At 35.2% G+C, this 8,355-nt stretch overlaps 1 long non-coding RNA gene across 1 annotated transcript in view; it reads right to left on the reverse strand.

Moving 5' to 3' along the window:
* LOC138833210 (uncharacterized) overlaps positions 1–7,952 on the reverse strand; it is a 126,212-nt gene extending 118,260 nt beyond the window's left edge. Inside the window, exon 1 of the long non-coding RNA XR_011373847.1 lies at positions 7,894–7,952. This is a non-coding gene — a long non-coding RNA (uncharacterized lncRNA). The remainder of the gene's footprint in view (positions 1–7,893) is intronic.
* Positions 7,953–8,355: the final 403 nt, after the last annotated feature.

Consider the following 8,355-nt stretch of genomic DNA (forward strand, 5'->3'; position numbering starts at 1 on the left):
AATCCCTCTTTGGTATGCTGATATTCTCTAAAAGAGAATCAATTTCAATAAATCCTAAATTAGAACATTTAAAACATATTCCCATATGTATCATATAAATATCATAGCAGGGCTTTAGAAGAGAAGTTACAGTCTTGCAACACTGAGTACATACACTAAGTACATAAGTACATACATATAAAACTCATAATTGAATTTTATAATTTTAGTTAGTTTTCTACCCACATGATATGACTATATTTTATCCCCAGCCACAGTTTGACTTAAACTAAAAAAGAAAAAAGTAGTATATATTTTATTAAATTATAATACACATAACATATCAAAATATGAAGCTTGACCTCTAATTGATACTTTATTTTAATATACTCAAAATGATTGCTTTTGTTTCAAAATGTATGTTTAGATGCTTTTCAGAATTTGCTTTGGAGTTTCATTGTTGGAGAAAATATCCTTGATTTATATAGAACAATTGCTCTTTCTAAAGAAAGATAGATTACTCGTTCTGGACATAAAGGAAGTAAGTTTTAGAAATAATGCCCAGTATATTTATCACAATGAATGAAGGAAACGCACTTTTTATATGACCTATGTCAAAGAAAACTTTTCAATTAAGCCACCAAATTCAACTACATATACAAGAAACACCTTCAGAATAACTAAAGTCACTGAACATTCTAGAAATGATATTGTGAGTGGAAATCAGCATAGACTGTGCCCTTACTGTCAGGATGCACAGTTATGGATAAGCTTAAAGTGATTCAGGAAGCATATGAGCTCTGTGGGAAATGCAATGGCACACAGCAAAAAGACAATGTATCCTAACAAGTTGCTTGAAAATTGAACATTTTTTAAAAAAATCAATACTGGTACCTGTGTTGTACAAAATGCATAGCTTAGTTAATAAAACGTCATCCTTTTTTAAAAAATAAAAACTTCTGTTTCCCTAGTGTCACTGTTTGAAAGTAAGTCTGTATACCAGAAGATGGTTGAGGATTATGAAACTTAACACATTTTATCACAAGCAAATATAAACATTTTCAAGGAAAGCACAAGGCAAGAGACAGGAAAGACCATATGTTTCCAATGCTCTCCATGTCAAAACAATACCAGTTTCCAGAAAATAACTGCTAGTCATAATGAATTATTTTGCCAGATATCTTCCAAAAGTCACTTGGAAGAAAGTACAGTGCACTCCATGTACCATGTAATGGATAAAAATAGATTTTGCCAGACCAAACATATTATATTCATGAGTTAGTTTATTGGCCATAATACTTTATAAGATTCTTGAGGTTTTTATTGCTCTTGGGTTAGTTGTAAAGGTAAAAATGAGATAAGAGAAAATGGAGGCTTAATTTTCTGGAAAACGTTTCTCAAGCTCTGTAAACTCCTCTTACTTAAACTGATATTTTAATGCATAATATTAGCAGGGCTTTTTTCCCTTCCCAGTGGAGAAGTTTTTCCCACCTTTTCCTTCTGGTGAAAGGCAGGTTCAGACAGCTCTCATCAAGCTCTACTTTGAAGCTAACGCTCTCTGTCTCTCTTGTCTGTTTCCCTCTCCTTCTCTCTAAATATCTTTCTTTCTCTGTTTGTTTCTCTTTCCTTTTTTCCCTCTTTCCCCTCTCTCTCTAACATACAATTATATAATATATATGTGTATAAATAAAGCCTGAAGGAAAAGACTATTCAGATCAGAAAATGTCATCTCTCACATAGACATACCTAGAAGTCTTTTGAACATCCTTCTTAGAAAGACATAGTTAGGCATTACTACTTCTCTAGACTCATTTGAAACTTCTAGTAGAACTTCTTACATTCTCTTGATATTATAGTTAGATGACCTAGTCAAATCTTCTCACTTAGAACTCTAAAATATTGGAGAAAAGAGCAATACATTTTGTTTCTCTTATAGCTCTTAGAGCAGGATCTTGAGCAAAGTACTCCTTTTAATGAATGTTTGCTATTCAAACAAGCACATAAATGACTAATGTAGATAATTTCACGTTTCTCTAACAGTAGCACTGGGTTCACACTAGTCCATGTAGTCTTATCTGCAGCCATCAAATCCCATGGGTAAGCACTGCCAACCCAGGTAATAGGCTTCTGTAATGACTAAATCTGAAGTGGTGATCTCAGATCATGATAATAAGCAGGGACATTCCCTTCTGGTTCGAGTCTATAGAAACTTCCCCTTGAATATGAACATGTTTAATTGTCTTGAATAGACAATGGCAGGGAGAACCTTATAAATACTTGATACTTTTTCATCTCTAGATATAAAAATATTCAAATAACTTCTTTCTAGGATTTTGAGCTTATGAAGCTATTAAAGTATGCACACATGCTTTAGCTTTTCTTCATAAAAACATGTGCCATGGCTTTGTGCCTTGGTTAGTTTCTTTAGGTTTTTTTGTTTTAAAGTTTTTTTATTGTGAGAATACCATACAGAGGAGTTACAATTACATGGGAAAGATAACGAGTACATGTCTTATCAAGCATTGTTGCCTCCTCTTTTTTTTTTAATTTAATTTTGTTGCCTCCTCTTTGTTTCCCCTTCCCATCCCTTCCCATACTCACCCCTCCTCCCACCCGATTCTCCCCCTTCCCCCCCCCCGACCAAAGTTGTAAAGTTCGCTTTTCGACATAACGACTTGTACATCTCATTGTTGCAATGGGTCCACCTGAATCCCTAGTTAAACGATTTGTTTTTTCCCTTCCCCTACACAAATTATACCAACATCAAAAACAGTGAAAGTATGGGCTATACTGTGGGGGGGGGGACATACAAAGCAGCATAGAAATCATCTTATAAATATGTTAGAAACAATTGCGTGAAAGAAAAAACAAAAAAACATTTGAATACTTATCTTGGGGTTCATTCCCTTAACTTATCTTGACTCAGACATATAATAGTTATTGCAAATAAGGGAAACCATGTGACCTATGTTTCTTTGGGCCTGGCTTACTTCACTTAATGTAATTTTTTCCAAGTCTTTCCATTTCCTAACAAATGGGGCAATGTCATTCTTTCTGATGGAGGATGGAATAGGAGAAACCCTAGGTCTCCTTTGCATAGGCCAAAATTTTCTTAATAGAGACCCAGAAACACAAGAAATAAAAGAAAGGTTGGACAAATGGGATTGCATGAAATTGCAGAGCTTCTGCATGGCAAAGGACATAGCTAGCAAGATCAATAGAAAGCCCACGATTTGGGAGAAGATCTTCACTAGCCATACAACAGACAAGGGCCTCATATCTAAAATATACCAGGAACTTAAAAAAAATTAAATCCCCCTACAACAAATCTTTAAAGAAACAACTGCCCAATAAATAAGTGGGCTAAAGACTGAAAGAGAAACTTCTCTGAAGAGGAAAGAAGGATGGCCAATAGACACATGAAGAAATGCTCAACCTCCCTAACCATAAAAGAAATGTATATCAAAACAACATTGAGATACCACCTCACCCCAGTTAGAATGGCTATAATCAAGAACTCTAATAACAACAGATGCTGGAGAGGATGTGGACAGAAGGGAACCCTACTCCATTGTTGGTGGGAGTGTAAACTTGTTCAGCTACTCTGGAAAGCAGTATGAAGGTTCCTCAAAAGACTCCACATAGAGCTCCCCTATGACCCAGCAATCCCACTTTTGGCCATTTACCCAAATGATCACAAACAAGACCATACTAAAGCTACCAGCACAACTATGTTTATTGCAGCATTATTTACCATAGCAAAGATATGGAACCAACCCAGATGCCCTTCAGTAGATGAATGGATCAAGAAAATGTGGTATATATACACAATGAGTTTCTTTAGGTTTTATCTGCTGTGTGTTCTAAGTAGTATTTTCCCCTTGTTTGACTCTCAATTTCTTCTAGATTTTGATTACTAAAATGATCAAATGTACACCAAAAAGAGACTAGTATAATAAAACTATGCCTTAGATTTCAACAACAATCTAACAAAAATCTAAAGTCTAAAGCAAAGTGATCATTTAGTTTCTCGACATTTCAATGTTAATTCCTACCACTTGGCTGTATGAATTAGCTTTAGTTATGAACAGCAGGGTAACCTCAAAACAAAAGATCTTCAGGAACTGAAAACACAAACCACATATAAACTGCAGGACAGGCCCTAGCATGGGACATCTTGTAAAAGCAGTAGAAAGTTAAATGCAAAAGGGATGCATGAAATTTGTGAATCCTAATGCTACTGCATGCCTCACTGGATCCCACAGACCTCACAGAGGCTGTGCAAGGCACAGTTTTGCCATAAAACAGCTCCCATACTTATGAGGAAGAAGCTACTGACTTATCAGGAAAACAATCGATAAGCTAGTGGTGGGGAGTGCGTGGGGGAAACATTTCAATAGTATCAAAACATTTATTTATACTCCATGTACTTTTCATTCAGTCTTATAATTTTGCCTGATTTTTTAATTTCTAAGAGCCATATTAATAAACATACAGTGGAAATTTGAACCTTTCTAGCATTTAACTATTATAAAAACCATAGGACCTCACCAAAGCCCTCATGCAGTCCAATAATCATCAATAATATTACTACTCATCTTGTAACCCACAAGCAGATTTGACAGCTAGTAAATGACAGAGCATGCTACTTTCTTTTAGTTGACTTATCCATAGCAAAGCTGTATAAAAACACTTCATCTTAGTATCCCAGGCCATTCTAAACTGGTACTGATTCCTTATATTAATGCCCAACTATTGCAAAAGAAAAAAGTGCATCAAATAAAGTGGAATCAGGAAGCTCACTCTTAACTACTCATCCAAGGTATGTTGTGGTCCCAAGGCTGGGAGATCCTGTGAGAAATGTAGCTGCTGAGTGCCTACCCAGCTGAACTGATGTAGGAATAGCATTTTATTAGATCCTTAGTTAGATATAATGCTCATTAAAGTTTGGGAAACACTGGGCAATTATTTTTAATCTATATGTAGCTCCTGTGGCACAAATAGAAACTCATCATTGTATTTATTTTGTCATACATATTTTCTTATAATGTGGTGTCCTTCCTTTCGAGAATAAAGTTTTTCTTATCTCATATATATGATAAACCTGATTAAATATAATTTGATTATGTAATATTTTATTTATTAATGAAAGACAAACCCTTTCAGCTGTTCTCCCTTAAAATTAGTACTTGGAAGCCAGTTGCTGGTGGCTCATACCTATAATCCTAGCTACTTGTGAGGCTAAGATCTAGAGGATGATGGTTAAAGGCCAGCCACGGCATAAAGCTCTGAGAGAATCCATCTCCAAACTACTCAGAAAAAGCAGGGCTTATAGGCATGACTCATATGATAGAACATCAGCTGAGCAATTATGAAGCACTGAGTTCAACCCCCAGTACTGTCAAACTGTAGTAAACAAAAAAAGTAGCACTTGAAGACAGATCCTTGGTTTCTAGTAATTAGAAGTCTTAACTAGATAAGGAAGCCACTACACATTTCCATAAGAACCAACAGTTTTATCTATGTCTTTATGTTATATTCATCAAGAGAAAATGAAGATGGAATATTAAAGCTAAGCTTTAGGTAAAATAAATAGAAATCTTCCCACTAGCATATTCTAAACCCAAGTTAATATGAAAACACACACACACACACACACACACACACACACACACACACACACACACACACACAATTTCATAGGGCTTCTCCTTATCATTTTCTACAGAGAAAATATATGAAGATAGAGTTTCAAATCTTTTGTTTGTTGGATACTTGAAAATATTTTTAATTGGAGAAATATGAAAACAAGCATATTCTTCATTCCATTTCCTCTCTTGTATTTTGAAAGTGAGCATTTTAATTTTTTAAATACGTTTTTAGTTGTAAAAAATAGTGTACAGAGGGGTTACAGTTACATGAGTAAGGAAATGAGTCCATTTCCTGTTGTTTAACATTCATTGGTAGCCTGAGGGGGTTTCATTGTGATATGTGCACACATGCACACGGAGCAGCTTGACAAAATTCACCTCCTCCACCAATGCAGAATTACACCAGTGACTCTCCAGAGAGTATCTAGGGCCTCAACCCTAGACTGGGATCGTGTCACTCCTCCTCCTTTTCTAAGGAACTATTTCTAGTACAATCAAGATTCTGTTTCCTTGAACTGGTTCTCTGCCTCTCTAGCATGAAGATTATTTCTTGACTATATAGCCTCCAGTTTATCTGGAAGTCAAATAAATGCTCTTTTATAATCATCTACACACACACACACACACACACACACACACACACATTTATATATACATGTCCTGACTAACACAACAGTACATGTGAATATGACAAGAATGTCTTCATAGGTTTAGCATCATCTTTCTCTATGGGACCCTGGTCACTTGCACAAAACTTCATTCATGAATACTCTCTCTGCCTTAACCAAATAAATGTCCCAAAGAACAGTCTCTAAATGAACAGTTTCAATGCAGGCTTTTGGGGGATCTCATTGCTATAAGTCTATAAAGATAATATCTGCCACTTTTCTTTCTTTTTCCCAAGTTAATAATTTTAAAAATTGCTATCCCATGTCTTTCTGTGTACCTTATCATAGTCACTGAAATAAAATCCATACACCAAAAAGGCAAGATCATGGCATTGAAAAGATTGCTATTAGTCAGTGGACTAACAGCAACCACAAATATATCAAAAGTCTATAAAATTAACTCTTTCTTTGATATGGAGCAAATGTACTTGATCTAGATCACCATGACTTACAAATTCCCATAGTAGTAGTAACTATTTCTACATTCTAGCCTTAAACATAATTGTGAAATGTCATCTTTGTTCAGTCTGATTTCTCTCATAGTGATTAAGCCTGAAATTAGTCATTTTTTGAAAATCACATTTGGGAGAATATTTGGAATCTATATTAGTGCTGAAGAAAGTTATCAGCACAGCATAATTATTTACAAATTGAAACAGAAAATTAAAATGTTGTCAAAATATAAGGTTTAGGTTAAAGTGTCATTTCTATTGGAAATTGGCAAGTCAACACCTTGGTCAGGCTCCTTGTCCCACATTTACTGATGAAAACTCAGGTGGGGCCCCATGCTGATTCTCAGTTGTAAATGTGCCTCTAGCTAAGCTGATTTTCCTCTCTGTAACTGCTTGAATAGACATACTGCTTGCAAATGGCTAGTGCATGGATGAAATTCAGATACTTGGTATTTTCAAAGAACTGCAGGCTGTGGGATACAGAAAGGTTACACCACAGTGACCCCTGTAATACAGGATAGCGGATCACCCTCAACATGTAAAAGGTTGTTGCAAATCTTTTCTATTTTTACATCCCACATCCAACACCCATTTAATAAGCCAGAGCACTAAATCTAAGAACTTCAAAGAAGCAGAAGCCTCAGGTGAACTTTGAGAAATCACTAAAAATAACTTGTTATATACATAAAATCTACACAAAGCCATCTCTACAAATGATCTTATTTGTTAAGATGGTCAGAAAAATATTTTCCTAGTATGCCTGTCTAACTCATTAAAAACTACTAGCATATATCTCTGACAGAAAAATTCTTCTTCAAAGATGAGTTCAATATTTCACATCATAGCCTAAGGAAGTTTTTTTAACCACTCCAAATTTTATTAATTCATCATCTCTCCTAGGTACTTTCATTACTTGTTCTAGCTGGTGACACAGTTTTCTTAGTAATCAGTGGCCTAAACTATAGACATCTGTCTTTTATAAATTTCAGGCCATCCATTCCTTGATCATTAGTTAATATTTCCGTCATAAGTTTTCCTAAAATATTTGTTTCTTCTGCATTCCCATAGTTCCAACTTGTTAACTGTGCTCTGTAGGGAATGTAGAGAGTAGAAATAATGTTGAATAGAATCCTGGAAACTCACCCAACCTTGCTCCTGCTCAAAGCAGATGAATACCCTTGATTCTGCATCTGTTTCCTTCTGAAAAAAGAAAGAAAATGTAAACTAAAATTAATAAAGGTTTAATTTTATTTAAAGCAGGTTTAGTTTTTTAGTTTGAGGACGTTAAAACTTGCCCCCACTCCCTGCCAAAGTTGTAAAGTTCATTTTTGACATAATATCTTGTACATCTCATTATTGCAATGGGTCCACCTGTATCCCTATTTAAACAATTTGTTTTTTCCCTTCCCCTCCACAAATTACACCAACATCAAATACAGTGAAAACAGGGTGGAGGAGGGGGGAGATGGGAAAGGATGGTAAGGGGAAACAAAGGAGGAGGCAACAATGCTTGATAAGAAATATACTCATTACCTTGCCCATGTAATTATAACCCCTCTATACGGTATTCACAATAAAAAAAACTTGTTCATTGATGCTTACATA

Source organism: Dipodomys merriami, unplaced genomic scaffold, assembly GCF_024711535.1.
Source record: "Dipodomys merriami isolate MVZ:Mamm:240054 unplaced genomic scaffold, mDipMer1.0.p SCAF_1, whole genome shotgun sequence".
In the NCBI taxonomy this organism is placed as follows: Eukaryota; Metazoa; Chordata; class Mammalia; order Rodentia; family Heteromyidae; genus Dipodomys; species Dipodomys merriami.